The following is an 18,099-nucleotide window of genomic DNA, read 5'->3' as shown; positions in this document are numbered from 1 at the left end:
CGATAGCACAGTATGTGTCCGTCTTTTAGTACTGTATACGCCTCACCTGTCCTCCTAGCTTCGCTAAGCCCTATCACATCCCATTTAATTCCCGCTAGTTCCTCGAACAGCACTGCTAGGCTAGCCTCACTAGCTAAAGTTCTAGCGTTAAACGTTGCCAGGTTCAGATTCCAATGGCGGCCTGTCCGGAGCCAGAGATTCTTAGCACCCTCCGCTGCGTCACAGGTCTGACCGCCGCCGTGGTCAGTTGCTCTGCAGCCGCTGGGGACTGAGGGCCGAGGGTTAATTGGTTTGATCATAGAAGGTTGTGGCCAAGTACTACACCAGGGTGGCCAAATCCTGCTCTGGTGAGAGAGTGCGTTGTCGGTTCTGGTCACCGAGATAAGGCCGCACTCCAGGCCTGGTTATGCAATTCCATCGACACGCGGATTTTTTTTTTTTTTAAACCCGGTGGAGAAATGCGCGGCACCATGATTTGAGCCCCAGTCCTCTTGCACGCGAGGCGGATGTTCTACCTCTACGCCATCGCTGCATCTCTAAGCGATAGATTAATCCAAGTATTATTATCCCACTGATAAACACAACACATAAAAAATTAAACATTCCCCTATGCACCTTGGTTTCGGTGACTGTTGGCTCCCTATATATATATATATATATATATATATATATATATATATATATATATATATATATATATATATATATATATATATATATATATATATATATATATATATACTCGTATATATGCGGAAAAGACGCGTTTTAATACTTACATGATTGCTACAGAAAGACCAGTGCTGAAAGTACTGAAAGTATAACAAATACCCCACAAAGTAAGGCGAATTTTGGTGCTTAAGGTATGATTGAGTAAGAAAGAAGAAACCAACCATAAGGTTATGAATAGTCTGAAAATGCCGCAGTTTTGAATGCAATTGCGGGCATCCACTTTCTTTTGCCCCACGCGCACCGCCACCGCGATTGCATCTCGCCCAATTTTGGTCTTCCCAGCTGTTCATGTGCGTGGTGCTACGCTTTTCAGAGGCTGCTGGCCACTCGCATTGCCTTCTTCCGAACCGGAGAAATTGCTCTTCACGAGTTGCCACCGTCTTCGGGGCGATAAAGCTCGCCGTACAATGTTTACTTTCCTCAAGGCTCCTGCTTTGGATCGCCGATGATGACACTCCTACTTTATATTTATATCATCGTCTCAAGTGTAGGGCCACCCATTTTAAGGCGAAAGCGTTTAATGGCTCATACTCGCGCGTCTGGTGTAACGCTGTCTTCCACGAATAACACGGCAACTTATCAGGATAGCAGAAAACGAAAGGTAACATCAGATAGAGGGGACAAAATCTAACCCCTGAGCCAAGTTTGATGACTTTAGAGTTATTAGTTATATTATTATATCTAATTATAGCGAAAAAAACAAAGAAAACAACCAAATGGGCCGATATAGCGCGGACGTCGATATAGCGACGGAAGATGTTGACGTCACACCCGAGGTCGTCATGTTAACGGCGCGCGCACTGGTGGCGCCACCAGCGCGCCACCACCAGAGAGGCCAGAAGTCACAGAAGAAAAGAAGAAGGAAAAGGCCAGAGAAAGCGCACCGCAAGCGCCAACAACGTCTTTTAGATAAAAAGAAGAAGCCTTTGGGAGTGCCACTGGTATGGGAACCTGCGAAGCTAGAATCGCAGTCGGCAAGGTCAAAGCCTTTCGCCTTGCCGCACCTTAGATTGGCAAAGTGCTCGCATAATTTTTTAATGTACGCGTCTTGCTGTTATTTTTTTAATCTGTGTAATCGTAAATTTTGCGCAGAGGTGCTGTTGTGTCGTGTGTACGGTAGTGCTTTACTTGTTTCTTCTGTTTCCTTCCCTATCTGCTCTGTTCCGCATTTACTCTGTAAGCTGCAGATGCTACACTACAAACCTGTGGCAGTCGCTTGCTTCCCCCCCCCCCCCCCCCCGTTTTCTTGTTCGTGCATGTTATGTGATCATCTGTTGAGCGATCAAGCAACACGAATGAAGGATGAGAAAACTCTCTGCACTCTTATCTTACTCTTTTTCTATCCGAAATGCCCTCTTCAACAAAGACTAGCATGTCGGCGTTTTTCCCTCGCCGTCTAAAATCTCTATTCCTCATTAAGCCGCCTCTCTATATATAGTCGCGCTGACAAATATCAAAGAAGAAAATAATAAATCAGAGAACGAATCGACAAAGAGTATGGTCCCTGTGGTTTCACTTAAGCACATTATTTTTCTCTTTTGGTTTTGATTCATTTTTTTTCGAGAGTAAACGCGCGGTAAACTCTGGTTACACCTTTCGGTCTAGTTTTTTCGTCGGCGTAAATCTCGTTATGGGCACGCATAATCTGTTCATCACAAACCAAGAGATAGTGTGGCCCCACAACGTAGATAGCCATGACAGTTGTTTACTATCTGGTGTAACTGGTGTCAAGTAGTTGTCGCGGCTCTCCTTCACGGTAGACCGGCGCTGGTGGCGGCCTCTGATTAGGCCGCGTCGACTATACGTCTTACACCAAGGGCACACTACGAACAGTGGAGGCATTTTGTTCTGGCAATTTATTTTCCTCCCCAGTGAAAGGCGCTCAAGAATCGAGCCCACTAACCCTGCATCCCTGCAACGCAGCCACCAATGCGCCGCCATGCAAGCCGCTCGCGCAGAACGCAGCGCAGCTCTAGAGGAAACGCGCACAGAGAAAGTGCGCTCTTGGTACGAACTGAACCGAAGATTGATTGGTGCGACGGCGGCAGAACCGTTCGGAAATGAGAATGCACCGCATAATCAAAGCACGCGCCGACTCGCGCCAGACTCCATCGAGGAGGGCGGGAGCGTGGCTGTAGGAGGCAGGCGAAAGGCTCCAAATTTCGTTAGCAGTAGGCGGACGCAGCGCAGCTAAATTGGCCACATTCGTCTGCTCCCGAGAGGGAAAACTTCAGACGAGCAATCACTTATTATAGAGAAAGTAAAGGAAGAAGTGAAGACAAGAAAGCCTGAACGTCGTTTTCGGCCGAAATTGCCCAGAATGTTGTTCTCTCCACTGCTATGATCCGTGACTTGATTTTTTCCACGCACGTTCCTTCCATTCTCGCGCTGTCAGTTTGCTGTTTTCTGTTCCCCGCTCTCAGCGACGATCCATTCCCAAAACAACTGTTAATTAAGTTATGGCGGTGCGCTTGCGCGTGTCTTTAACGTAAACAAGTCTGCAAGAGAAAACGAAAGAAAAGCAAGCCGTAATTGGGCTTCAGATTATGTTCCCAAGTCAGCCTTCTATCCAAAAACCTTTCCTTGGGTGACCGGTGGCATCTTAAAGGAGTATGTGCAGGAGCCTGTCTACTTTTTCTTAGGATTTCAAATGTATAGCTAGCTCTGTGATAATAGCCATAAAAATCGTTCTAGCTCCTTTCAGTGTCGAAATTCTTTTGTCCGCTATCTTTAACTCTTCGCACAAGAGACAAAGCGCCAAAGTTTGGTAGCAACCCCGACTGCTTCCATGTCATGCGTGCGGGGCTCACTAAAGCACCATCTGCGGCGATCAAAAAGAGAGAAGCAAACCCACGAGAAAATGAAGCAAAGAAAGAGGGAAGGAACGCAAAAGGAAGAAAGAGAGAAATATTTAAAAGAATGAAAGAGAGAATGAACGAAAGGAAGAAAGCAAGCAATCAAGGAAGAAAGAAAGAAAGAGAGAAAGAAAAAGAAAGAAAGAAAGAAAGAAAGAAAGAAGGAAGGAAGGAAGGAAGGAAGGAAGGAAAGAAGGAAAGAAAGAAAGAAAGGAGGAAAGAAAGAAAGAAAGAAAGAGGAAAGAAAGAAAGAAAGAAAGAAAGAAAGAAAGAAAGAAAGAAAGAAAGAAAGAAAGAAAGAAAGAAAGAAGCTAGATGTGGGATTCCTGGTTAATAAGGGTATAGCTGGCAATATAGAGGAGTACTCCAGCATTAATTATAGGGAGGCAGTTATCGTAATGAAGCTTAATAAGAGGTACAAACTGCAGGTTGTACAAGCCTATGAACCTACATCCAGTCATGATTAGGTGATAGTCTAAAGCTTGTATGAAGCCGTGGAATCGGAAATGAGTCGAGGATGAACGCGGTACACTGTCCTTATGGGTGACTTCAAAGTCAAGACAGGCAAGAAGCAGGCAGGCGACAAGGCAGTGGGAGACTACGGCACAGGTTCTTGAATTGCCAGGGGAATTTATTAGCAGAATTTGCGGAACGAACTAGTTTGCGTATCATGAATAATTTCTTTCGCAAAATGGGGGAACCGTAAGTGGACTTGAAAGATCCCGATACTAAAAATGAAATAGACTTCATTTTGTGGGCGCATCCTGCCGTAATGCTGCATGTTGATGTGTTTGGCTACGTGAGATGTAGGGACTATAGGATGCTGAGTTCTCGAGTTAGCTTAGATTGGAACAGAGACCAGAAGAAACTTGTAATAAAGAAGCCTACTAAGGAGCAAGCGGTAAAAGGGAAATTAGAATAATTCAGGATCTCACTTCAGAACAGACATTCCGCATTAGCGGAGGACGATGACCTCAATGTTTAAAAGATTAATGATAATCTCACAATTATCATTATTGTGTGCGCATTAAAATTAGGCGGAGGGTGACTACACAGCTTACTGACACGCTCTCTCAGGAGACAAAATGCCTGATTAAGAAAAGGCAAAGTATGAAAGCTTCTAACCCCATAGATAGAATAGAACGGCCTGAGCTATTCAAAAATCGTTAGGTAAATGACGTAAGGAAGAGTAATGAAGAGGATCGAGCATGCTGTAAAAAAGGGAGGCAGCTTAAAAGCAGTCAAGAGGAAATTAGTCTTTGGGAAAAATCAACCGGCGCCCTTACAGACAACGAGGGAAATGTGATTACGAACGTGGATAAGCTGGTTAAAATAGCCGAAGATTTCTTCACAGGTCTCTACAGGAGGTGAAATAGCCTAGATGGTAATGATGAATCCAGTGGTCTTGAAGAATTAGACATTCCGTTCGTAACGAAAGAGAAACTAAAGAAAGCCTTTCATGGTATGCAAAGAGGAAAGGCGCCTGTTGGGGATCAAGTAACTGCAGATTCGTTCAAGGACGGTAGGGACATTGCGCTAGATAGAATTGTCACTCTGTATACGCCGTGCTTCACACCGCCGCGGTGGCTCAATGGTTATGGTGCTCGGCTGCTGATGCGAAAGACACGGGTTTGATCCCGGCCGCGTCATTCGCAATTCGATGGAGGCGAAATGCTAGAGGCCCATGTACTGTGCGATGTCAGTGAACGTAAAAGAACCGGGTGGTCAAATTTATCCACAGCCCTCCACTATGGCGTGCCTCATAGCCTGACTCTCTTTGGGGCGTTAAACCCCATAAAACCAAGCAGTGCCTCATGACCTCCAGAGCACCGGAATCATTGCGAGAGCGTTAACATCATCTTGATCCACCAGAAAGGAGACGTCAAGGACTTGAAAAAGTTCAGACTGATCAGCGTATTGTCGTTATTTACAAGGTATTTACTAAGGTAATCGCTAATCGAGTCAGGTGACTGCATTCAACCAAAGGACCAGGCTGGCTTTCGGAAAGGATACATGACAATGGACCATATTCACACCGTCGATCAGGTGGTAGACAAAAGCGCATCATATAACCATCCTCTCCATATATCTTTCATAGATTAAGACAAAACACTTGACTCAGTCGAAGCCTCAACATTCATGCAGGCATTGCGTAAGCCGCGTGTAGAAGAGGCGCATGTAAGGGTTCCATAAAATATCTATAGCACAGATAAAGAGATAAAATGGCGATCAGGAACGGTGTCAGGCAAGGAGAAATGTTCTATCTAGTACTACTCACCGCGTGTCAACAGGAGGCATTCTGTGAACTTTACTGGGAAGAATTGGGGATAAATGATAATAGAAAATACTTTTGTAATATATGGCTCGCTGATGACAATTCCTTGTTAAGTAATTAAGAGGATAAATTGGAAAGCATGGTCGAGGGCCTGGACAGGCAGAGCAAACCGGTGGATCATGGAATTAGTATGAAAAAATTAAGAAAAAACTTCAACAGCCTCGGGAGAGAACAGCAGTTTACGATAGGCAGAGAAGTGTTGGAACATGTAAGGGTAGATAAGGTAGATAGTGGCCGCAGGTACGAAGCATGAGAGTGAAACGACTAGGAGAATAAGAGTGAGGTGGAGTTCGTTTATTTAGCAGGCACTCTCAGATTATGATACCAGTTTACGATTATCCCTCAGGCGGAAAGTGTATTGTTACGGAGGGATAGATATCAATATCGCAGCTGTATCTTACCGGTTCTCAAATATGGGGCAGAAACGCTGAGAGTTAAACTTGTCCTAAATCCTGGTCTCGTAAACCAGTTAACCTTTCCTGCAATCCTGGTCACGGCACCAGTTAAACTTTCCTCACGCCCTCAACACACATTCACTCTAGATGGCCGAATTGGTGTTGGTCGGTTGCCCGTCCCGAGCGATGAATGACGGTGCCACGCTGGCCGGTGATCGTATACACGGAGGTTAGCAGTACGAAGAGCCCTTCGGGTCTTCGTCCGCTCGTCCGGCGACACGTTGGCGGTTGGGGCAGCAACTTCTTACCAAACAAAAGTGATTTATTAAAGACGGGATCGAAATACAAGGCAGGTGGGAAAAAGGCAGTTGAAAAAAAAAGGCTTTTTAAAAGCGGCCGAGACAAACACTCGGCACGCTCCTTTAACTCTTTGTTTGCAGCGGGTTTTAAACCCTTTGATAATTGGGTGGAGCATTACTAAACCAGCTCTCGCCCCATTTGAACCAATAGCAGTGCAATGACACCGTACATAGAAATGGGCGGAGCCCAGGGTTCGCCAGAGCCCGACTCTGTGAAGCCCCAACCCTGCTCGAACGTGCAGGGCGCCCGGTTTCGCATACACAGCTCGATACCTGTGCAACCAATCGAGGCGCCACAGAGGCGCCCACACATCATCTCTGCTGTCTCCGCTGACAGTAAAAGGAAGCTCCTCAGCGGGAAGGTCGTCGCCCCCTTGTGACTCTGACAAGGCAGTTCGGGGTCCCACTCCCCGTTTCCCACGGCCCTGGGGCAGCGTCCGAAGCGCGCGACGCACAGTCGTTGTTCTAACCCCTCGTGCACGGCCGGTCAGCGGGGGAAGAGACGGCGAGACGCGGAGCATCGTGCGGGGGCAGTTATAAGCCATCTGCACGTGGTGGCGGCCTGTGCATAGCGACGAGTCGGCGCCGGAGTCGAAAGGATTAACGCGGGCATCGCGCCTCAGAGTAGCCTCCCCTCTACTGGAGACGACTGCTCCCAAAAGGGGTGGGGGGGGGGGGTGACGACCCACCGGCGCCGTTGAATTCTAACTTAGCACTGAGGTTATTGAAAATGGTTCTTTCTTCAGTTCTTTCCTTATTTCATTTCTCTCTACGCAGGAAACGGAGCAGGAGCTAAAGGCTCATGGTCAGACAAAGGCTCTTGCCCCAGGTGGAAAAGTCCAGCACACTGCATAGTACTCACATATATATAACTCAGACCATTGGAAGGTTCAGCGCATTTGTGTTGCAGCATGCGAGTAAAAATTATATTGCGGAGAACGCACCCTGCTATGGAAAGGAGAATGATAGGTGTAACGTCAAGGTACAGGAAGAGAGCCGAGCGGCTCAGGGAACACACGCGAGTTAATGACATCCTAGCTGAAGTCAAGAAGAAATGGGCATGGGCCAGGCCTGTAATGCGAAGGCAAGATCGGCGATGGTCGTTAAGTGTAAAGGAATGGGTTCCAAAAGAAGTCAAGCGTAGCAGGGGGCGGCAGGAAGTCACGTTGGCGGATGAGATTAGGAAGCTTGCGGGGATAAGCTGGCCGCAGCTGGCACAGGACGGGGTTTATTGAAGAGATATGGGAGATGTTTTTATCCTGCACTGGGCGTAGTCAGGCTGCCATTGCTGCTCCTGGTCATAATATACTTATTTGCTTTTCGTCTCCCTGTACCGAGACTGCTGTCCGCAATTCCTCGTATCTATGCATCGCACGGTCCCGTAACTTGTGGAAGCCGCATTCCCTCGGGCTGGCCTTGGCAATGAATTTCGATTAATTGAATGAAACTGCGCCTCAACTTTTATCAAATGACACTCAATCTGTGCGTGCGTCCGCGTGCGTACTGATAGAAGCATCTTTGGCTGTTCGGCTAATATGTAATCATCAAAAAGGCCTCCGCCGTCTGGAAGACCTTGAAGTAACGAGCGTTAGCGGAGCGATCGACGCCTAGCGCCATCTATCAGGGAAATTCCTATGCACGTCTACCCGTTGTCGAGTTACAGGCCCCAAAGATAGTCCCAAACGAAATTTGCTTCGTTTGGGGGTCAATGTGGGTCTAAAATTCAGCTTGCGGTGCAGTATGGTAACGCTTCAATTAGTAAATGCATGTATACTATGTTTACCTATTATTTAATTGTGGTTCTATTTATACGACAACGCATAAGGTTTTATTTGCCTACCAAATTGCGTACACAACTGTCCCCGGATGGGTGCCTCATATTGTGGGAGATTATATAAATGTATGATTGAAGGTGCGAATGTCCGGACCCCGTAGAATATCTGTTACGGGTCCTATTAAACTTATTTTTGGAAATGTGGCGGAGAGTTTGAAGGTTGCTTCCCTTCCGCCACCGGTTGGCCCGGTATTGCACTACCTCCGGGATCGGCCTTGTCTTTAGCGCGTCATTATTATCCTGTCTTTCTATCCCATCTTTCAACTCTCCTACTTTCTGCACGTGGTAGCGATTGTGGCTCGGCTTGAGCCAGTGAGCAGGCCTGTGACTTTCCTTTTCTTTCTTCCTGGCAATAGCAGACAGACAGAATGTATGATTGTATGGCGGTCCCTTGAAGGGGCCATGGCAGCCTGTTTTCACGCATACCCTGCTTATCGCATTTAATGTTCAACACATTAAATTAAAATTCCCCAAGTTTTAGTTGATTCTGTGCGGTATATATTTTCAAAACGAGTTTTTTTCATTTCTTCTGCAAACTTCTTGCTGGTCTGGCAATCTCTGATCGCTGACATACCAGGGGCATACCCGCCCCGCGTCGTCTGCTGCGTGCTGTTGAGGTGCTTGCATGCACACCGTAGACGGCGGTCGCTCGAAAAGTTTTCTTTTTTTTGGGTTATGGAAATAAAATGCATTTTCCGTGTTTTCTTTTCGGAAGCCTTCAGCTTAGTACGCGAGCTGAGTAATCCTTAGGAAAGCAGACTTGCTCGTGGCGCCCGTTTTGTGATTGTTGAGGAAACAGAAATCGATGAACCCCTCCTTTATTATTTACGCTCAGAAACATGTTATTTGTATGTTATGAGCGTGGTCTCTCTTGAGCAGTCAAGTGCTCCCGTATGTGAAAAGCGGCACGTGCCGTGTGTGCCATCGCCGATGTGCGCCGTGAAAGCTGCGGCGTGTAGCTGGCTACCAATTTCTTCTCCATTATTCATCGGCTCGATAATTAAACTCAAATTACCACAAGGATGCATTAGAGTAACCTTGAAGCACGAAAGGAGGAGGGAAAAGTGCCGAATGAGACGACTTCCCCGCTGCGTGTGTGCATTTGTAAGTCGAACATACATTTCCTTCGGCTCGTAGAACCCTTTTGCAGGAACCAAGGCGTTCGCAAAACCCTACGCGACTCGAATGCTTTCACTGCCCGCACCGAAGAATAGTCGCCGCCGTCTAAATGAGTGCTTGAAAATAATAGTACATCATTTAGCTTTTACTGTGCGTGCGCATTGTGGCCAGGAATGCGACGATTACAACTGCAGCCCCGCGCTGGGGTTGTTTACATAGCTGTGCGCAAACAGTACTGCTCGTTTGCGTGGCATAAAACGCAAGGTGGGCTCTGCTTATCTTAAATATTACGTAGTATTGCTCACAGATTGTAGTTTTACTCATTTACACACTATGATAACATTGCAATAATTAAGTGCCGCTGATGCTATACCGCCTGCTTGGGAAACGCTTCGCGTAGGACCGGCGCTTCCCGCTTAATTGTATCTCCTTCCTCTTATGTCAACAATATTTGATTTTAAATCGCTCTAGCCAAAAATACGTTCGGGCATTACTTGAATTAAGGAAAACAACCAGATTTGTTGTCCACAGTCGACGCCGATGGCTGCTGCCGGCTGCCTTCAAAGCACATGCTGTGAAGACCGGGTCACATATCGACACTTCCCCCCTCGTTGTACTCGCGCCCTGCGATGTAGGCAGTCGTCGCTTTGAGGGCACTGTAGCCAAAACTACGCTCGACAGCTATTTTCGGGCTCTAAAACTTGCGCATTCGCTCTCCGCAATCGCCGAAATCGCAGACACGAATCCTGCGTACTCGCTAGGCCTCGTCACGAAAGGGACCGGCGCCCCACCGTTGACCGAAATTCAAGAATCTGGCAAGAGTTCCCCGCTGATTAGTAAGAAAGTGTGGAGATATGAAATGCAGCCGCTCGTTTCGCTTTTTTCGATACGGATAAGGTACACAAGCAGAGTTTTTCGGGCCGTCTATTGACCGGGCGTGAAGCTTTCGCTCGGCTGCACAAGCCCATGCAGGCGACGGCGGCGAGCGGCACCGTCGTGCGGCGTTTTCTGCCCGTGTCGCTAGTCTCCCCGAAAGAAGTACTCGCTAGTCTCGCCGAAAGGTTCTACGAGCAAGCACCGAATGAAAGCACATCTTCGCTGGTGCACGCACATCACGTATGTCGCCGTGGCTGGCATGATCAGGACCAATAAGTTTTCAAGGTCTTAAGTTGATAGAATGTCATACCAACTAGTCCCCCACCACACTCTGCCAGTTCCCACTAAGTTCACTCTTTACACTACTGCGATACGGGGTCGTTGGTCGTGCTGGCGTCGTCGTCGTCGGTCTAGCGTGACAGACCGGTGCGTCAGCGACGGCATTTGCATACCGACCAGCCAACCGACTGCCGATCGCCGTCGCATCGGCCTAGTGTGACCGGGCCCTACCTATACCGAAGAAAAACTGCGTTGCTGTTATTATCGCTTTTGCGGTACCAGTCATTCATATATGGGGGACAACTGCTACTTCGATCACCTGCGAAAGTACAGGGGGGAACGGGACCTCGCTGCGCACGTTGCAGCAACGAGAGCAGACGACGTTGCTCCGTGTAGGCCCTAGTGACGTCACGAGAGCATTCAATATGGCGGTCGCTGCCGGTGGGAGGAGTTCCCCGTTCTCAATTTCGATCGAATTTTTTTAATTCTACAGTGCGTCCAGGGCAGCCAAATTTCGGAAACTGAATCATAACCTCTTGTATTAGTTACTGAAGCACAGAACTGCAATATGAAGAACGACCATGTCATGGCCCCTTTAAGGCGACAGTTTTGCTACCCGTTATAGAATATTTGTTGGGGCGGGGAGGTGAGGGGGAAAATAGATGCGAGGGCACAACAAATTTTAATGTCCGCCATCTTGAATTTGAGAAAGCTAAACTGTGCCGCCATTTCGTCCCCTGACGTCATACTCGCATAGTTCTACCTCTATCCACCATATTTGACCGTGACGTCATCATTGGCACGCGGCAGGTGGTTGTTTCTACAATGCTATTGTAGATGGCGATGCAAGTCTCAATGCGAGATCTGCTGTTTTCTAGTTACTGCCACAGATGGCGCTGTGATCTCAGGGTGGTAGCAATGCCACGAAATCTCGAAACGTGATTAGTAGTTGCTGCCACAGATGGCGCTGTGATCTCAGGTGGTAGTGGTTTTATTAAAAATAATAGTAAAAAGGAAGGAAAAGATTTTTGTTAGCCCCGGCATCTGCCATCGATGCTGAAGCGCCTGAGCTGGGGCAGCGGAAATAAAGGATAGCAGGCAGAATGGAGAAATGAAATGAAAGAGGTGAGGGGACAGGAAGATAGGATAGGGGGAGAAGTAATATGTACAAACTATTTACACAATAAGAAATGTGTCCAGGTTGTGCGCGTGATTAGTTCATGTTGGAGGAATTAAAACACACGCGCACAGCACTGTGTTGGTTACAACTGGAGTGGGGCGTCCAGTTATTAATCGTTCAAGGTAGAACTCGCGGAGCGTTCGGTCACTGTGTGTAACTACCTGACGGAGAACCGACGCTGTGATCTCACTGAACACTGGATGGTGGGAGTGAAAGAAGAAAGAGAGAAAGAGGAGCCGCGGCTTGCCGAGGCTCCGGCGCGGAGCCCTCCACTACGACACCTCTTTCTCCCTTCCTTCTTTCACTTCTTTTATCCTTTACCTCACGGCTCTGTTCTGCGTATTTTGAAAGCTCCATGGTTGACTTCAATTCACAATCTCAGCACTGCAATTGCAGAAGCTTTTCTCCGTGTATCCCCTTTTCCAATGACGTTATTATAAGTGACATTGACAGTGTTGCCGCATTGGCCAGTTGGTTTTTCTCAGTTGTTGGCTCAAAATTTCCCAGTTTTTCCCACAAATATTTTTTTTTCAAAATATAGTAGTTTTAGAGTGCATGCAGCCAAGGTAATAAATATGAAAATGAGTAAAACAAAAACATATAAAGCCCATAGATATTGAACAACATGGCTGGATTGTACTTGATCGAATCATAGTCAATCACCACTTCGTTTTATTAGTTTTTGCGTTTGCTGGATTGAATTAAAAGGCATATGCATCGACCTGCCGGAAAAATCTCTCGCGGGACGTTCTCATGACTGTCCTACTGCCTGGACGGTCCAGGTAGGCCACTCCTTATGGGACGGGGACCAGCTCGGGTATTTCCATTTCCTTTCTAGCCTCTCCTGTATAGACCATAGAAATTTTCTGGAATTCCTTTACAAAAACATGCGTACATAGGGGATTGTGTGACTAAAGAGCTGGGAGTGGTTGGAAGCAATTAATGGAAGGGTCACTGCCAGTATAGCTTGGAAGAAATCCAAGCACGCAGCACTCGAAGCCTGAATGAACCTGAATAGGCCAGAGCAGGGTATCAAAGCCTAGGCATCAAATTAAAGGGAAACATCAAGCCAAATTTCTTCTCGCAACTCTAGTCAGGCCGCCATGATAACAGCATTTTCCCTTCATTTCTACACATTTTCCCGAGAAAGCGCATTTAGAACACCGGTCTTGAGCGAAACAAAAATTTCCCACGTTTTCAATGGGTTATTTTTAAAAATTCCCTTTTTCCCTCCGGGGCTTGATTTTCCCACGATATGTGAAATTTCCCACGATTCGGCAACACTGGACATTGATCTTATGCGTAGTTGGCGAAGCTAACTTCGCAGATAACTTGAACGGAGACAAAGAATAAACGGCAAACATCAATTTTTTTTTTCAAACTCGTTTAGGCAACATCTCGCGCATGTAGCGGTTCCTAGAGGAAAGTCCCGATGCTTTAGAAGCCCGGCGCTCTGTGGAAGGCGCCTGCAAATCATCGTGTTTGCTAGTCTGGCAACATAGCACCATTGGGCTCCGCCTGGCTGGGTGGCTCAGTGCTTAGGGCGCTCAGCTACTGAGCTGGAGTACCCGCATTCGAACATGACCGCGGCGGCCGTGTTTCGATGGAGGCGGAAGGCACCAATGTGTTTTCACTCTTTCCAACCGACGGCCAGGAGTGAGCCTCTAGTTAGTTTAGAGAAAAGGAACTGCGAAGTAACTGTCTCGCTTCTCGGTGGACATCTGAACATCAATAGCGTAACTAGTTACGGCGTAACGCGTTACGGCTGCCATTGTACCCCTAAATGGCTTATACAAAGCTAATACAGATTTCGCTGCAAAAAGCGTGCGTCTGGCGAGCAGGCCTGCCACCTTTCCCTTCACGCTACTCTACGGAGTGGGCTGTATTTAGTATTTACTTTAGACTATGGCATTCACCAGCTGATACCCGAGGGCGGCACTTGGAATGTGATGGCAGTTGCTGCGTAAAGCATGGCTCACCTTGCCTACCGCGCTGGTATAGAGGGGAGGGGGATGGATCATTACTAGGAAGCGTCTTCTAGATTGAGAACGCTACGCGGCTTTGACGCCAAAGCAGATGGTTCGGCTATGTCGGTAACAGCAGTTTGACGCAGAAGCATACCAAGGTGAGAAGGTGGCCAAGGTGGGCGCATGCGTTGTTGAAGCTCACGGCAGTTAAGGGGGCGAACGCTGCGGCCCGTCAAGTAGCGATTGCAGCGAGGGACGTCAGGCACGCTACCCCCTTCACAAATGTGTCCCGCATTTTACTGTATATAGATGGTGGAGCATATATGCAAGAAAATAGCTACCTTATTTTAATGCTTGAGCTAGAGGCTCCACAAAATGTACCTTAGTGCACAAATATAGGGATTCGATAAGTTCTTCTGTAAGAAATAACAGGACCATCGACAGAGATAACGTACAGTCTGCGTCACCCTTGTGCAGAGCGCTCGAGCAGTCTGCACCACGCAGTCAAAAGTGAAATTAGAAAGTATTACTTGGTTCGCGGGCAAATTGCTTCCGCCCACCTAGCTTGCACGCTTGTGTGGCTATACTTCCGCGCAAGCCTAGCCTTTAAAAGTTCGATACTGCGACTAGATGTCTACTTTTATGCAGGGGAGGGCGGCGCCGTTGGAGCGCTCTACACAAGGGTGACGCAGACTACGATTATGCTTACTTGCACATATAAGGCCCTACGAAGCTCCTGTTGGTTCCGCCATTCGAGCCGCTGGTGAGCTTTAGGCATGCGACGGGACTTTGAGCGATGACTCAACTGTGAGCCCCTGTGACATGCTTCCTTGAAGGAAAGATTTCTGGGCAACTTTTGGAAGGGATGATTGGGACCGTGGGTAGTTTTGAAGGATTCACATGCACAATATATTCATTAAACTTTAAGCATAGCCAAAAACCTGATGCCAATGAACCCACCCAGACTTGGAACTTCGTGCAGCAGAATGCGAGGCCAAAAGGCACGGGCGCCAAGACCACGCAGAGCGCACTGCCAAAGCCGCAAAGAAGCCGCAGAACGAAGATTCTGAGATGAATGCCGCCGAGTATGATGCGTTAAGAACGGCAACAGCCAGACTTGTTAGTAGCAACGGCAACAGCAAGCCTCGCCTGTTGGCAGCCAGCAAAGCTGTTTGTACTGGGTGCCTCCGAGAAACTTAAATGTTGATCGCTCCCAGGCCTGCCGTCAAGGACCACACGGAGAGGACCCAGGTGTCAGCTGGTTCCCGTTACCAAGCTTTGCCCGGTAGGAGAGCGGGACCCGAAAGAGCGCAGTCCTGAAGTTTGAGCACAACCGGACCCCTTTCCGAAGTCTCCGACGCTGCTGCGACGAGCAAGCGGACGTTATCTTCCCCAATCGACGTGACTATGTCGGGGAACAAAAGGGCGTCGTTTCCGGTGGCTCTTCGGCGTGCCGAGCATCGCGGTGGGCTGGCGGTCATCGTCCCCAACCATCGCAAGCATCTCTAAGGACAACGGACCGCTTTCGGCTTCTCTCCCGACCTTGCGTTCTGCCCTTGCGCGTCGGTTGTCATCTGATGAACAGGTGTCGGTAGCATGTGGAAACCTTCAGCTGGCCAGAGGACATTACTCCGACGGTATCCTCCCCTCTCCCAGGCTCAACATGTGACGGGCGCGTGTCCGTATGTGCGGTGGCGCGAGTTTATGCGAGCAGGTGAAAGTTTCAGGCCACTCCCACCTCGGAGAGGGCGTCCTCAACCTGGGGAATTAAGGGAAGAGGACCGCTATAAAACTCGACATCGAGTGCAGTAAAGAATCCCACTATTGAACTTTACGCTTGTAAAAATGTAAATAAACCTACTGTACAGTTTTCTCCTTAACGGAATCTGACAACGTCCTTCGGATCCGGGACCTGCGGTGCTGAACGAGTCAGCCTGCTCAAGGGCCCCTCCGTCTCCAACTCTGGCGGCACCGGTGGCGTTGAAGCCCCATCTCCAACAGAGGTAAGGCGGCTTCAGCGTCAGGACTCCACGGTGCGTGACGCAGGTGTCGAAGGGAGGAGGCGTCTGAGGCAAGCGAAAGGCACGAAAGAGTCATGAAGGGTTTTCACAGCACGAGACGAGGCAACGAGGTTACTGCAATCTGAACTGCGCTGTCCGAATACTAATTCAGCTCAAAACAATGGTTGCAGTTTAGCTCAGCTGAGCGTGGTTTAGCGAAATCGCCCCGACGACGTACACGGCTCCGGCCGACTCGCTCCGCCCATAGCGAGAACTGCAATGCGAATGCCGCGAGAGCGGCGCCGGCTCCTTTTTCCAGCAAACGGCAAGTCACGTGGTTGGGCACGTGGTCGCAGCCGCCAAGGCGGCGGTGGCACGGCGGTCGGCACGGCGGCGGCGAGTGACGTGTATGCCACGTGGCTGCCACCCCTCCACCGCTCCTTCACTTCAAGGTCAAATTGCGGAGCCGATGACCTTGGCTTGACTAAGTCAGTAAAGCTTTCTCTTTAAAACCGACTTCATGGACGCTGTCCTAGTGAACGTTGTCTCTGCTTTTAGCAACGCGGTCATGTTGAGTAGGCAATACAAAGCCTACAGTAAAGGAGAGCGAAGCACTGAAATTTCGGCGAAAAATTGAACATCTCGGTAAAGAAAAGGACAAACATTCGCAGCTAGTTATGAACAGTTACAAGCTGTTTTGAACTGTTTCTTGTTAATAACGTGTATTTTTGTCTCCGTTGCTTATTTTTGTAGTTGCACTCACGTCACGCATGCACTATGTACTTGTTCCCCGCTTCGACAATGCCTTCGAGTGTGCAGCTATATGTGAATAACTATACAAATAATGATTCTGCCTAGCTGACACCTGCAGATGACCGTGCTGATGCCCACTGAATGAGTTCTACCGTGGCCCACCCCTTCCCCTTTTCGTCTCAATAAACTCATTCATTCATTTATTGCCCCAACTACTTTGCGACGCGGCGTAGGACCACTGCTCATATATACCAGTGACATCTACGGATCTACTGCGCTACTGACATTTTCTCGCATTTGGAAGTAAAAATGGCGGCCACAGCAAACCTTTTACATGTAGTCAATGCGGATTACAGTTTAGGAGCGCCACCTTATCAAATGGTCTCCCCTCTGGGAAGGAGCTCAAAGCTCCTTCTCTTCCCCCATAGTCCTCCAGCCGCTAAAGCACGCACTCGCTCCTCACTATTGATTTTAATACTTGAAATGAATAATTTTAGCGTCGCCTTCCCGAAAGCGTTGCTATAAGCTTGCTTCAACACCTCCCCGGAGTGATGCGGCTTCGGTGCCTGTGCAGTTGAAGAGCTTTTTGTCAACGCTGCGACCGAGTGGAAGCGACTCAGCAAATGCGCGGTACGCAAATTGCGTCTCGTCGGTTCTCGTCGTACCACGCGTCCCATTTCGTTCCGTGCTCTCAGCCTCTGGAAGTCCCATGTCCGCCCTTGTTGACCCTCTAGTCCGCGCCTTACGCTTTGTCGCACGGCACATCATGTCCATGCCACTTCCTTAGAGACAGTCCATGAAGGGGTGGCCAGAGGAACAGAACATAACAAGGACGTCGAAAAAGCGGCCAGACACAACGGGCCTGACCGAAGTAAACGAACAAGTCGCGAACGGAGCCGGCATAAAACGAGTCGAGTGGGGGAGAAAGAGAGCAGCCGCGTGACACTGCGCCGCCGCCGAACACAGCCGGGCCAGCGGAACAAGGAGAGCGCGCATCGCGGATCATTTTTCACCGATTGTGACCGACCGAGCCGTTGCCGACAGCGGCGGCCGCGGGGGCCGAGTCCGCGCCGTTTTGGATCACGCCAAGGCAGGGCAGGGGAGGGAAGAGAGGAAGGGTTGTTCTAGAGGAGACTGGCAGGATCACCACCCCTCGGGCGTGCATGACTTGCTGCGCCGGCTTCGTCCTGGTTCGATACGTCTCGGGCGATTTTCTGCTGCCTTGGCGAGCGTGTTTTGACGGCTTGTTGCTGCTCTTGGTGGCGTTCATCTTGACGGTATCTCTCTTGTGGCGTTCGCCTCTCGAGGGCGGCACCCTAGCCGGCCAAAGCTGAAGGAGTCTACGCAGGGTAACAAAAATACAGATAGGAAGTCGCTCATAAGCTGCGCACTTAGTGTTAGTGTGTGCCGCGTTT

At 48.7% G+C, this 18,099-nt stretch overlaps 1 long non-coding RNA gene and 1 pseudogene across 1 annotated transcript in view; both read left to right on the top strand.

Moving 5' to 3' along the window:
• LOC144100067 (uncharacterized) overlaps positions 1 to 18,099 on the top strand; it is an 80,459-nt gene that overhangs the window by 37,548 nt on the left and 24,812 nt on the right. The gene's annotated exons all lie outside the window — the stretch shown is intronic.
• Positions 8,613 to 8,733, top strand: LOC144116671 (U2 spliceosomal RNA; annotated as a pseudogene).

The sequence above is a fragment of the Amblyomma americanum genome, chromosome 1 (assembly GCF_052857255.1).
Source record: "Amblyomma americanum isolate KBUSLIRL-KWMA chromosome 1, ASM5285725v1, whole genome shotgun sequence".
Classification (NCBI taxonomy): domain Eukaryota; kingdom Metazoa; phylum Arthropoda; class Arachnida; order Ixodida; family Ixodidae; genus Amblyomma; species Amblyomma americanum.
This window is presented reverse-complemented; position numbering and strand designations above follow the sequence as displayed.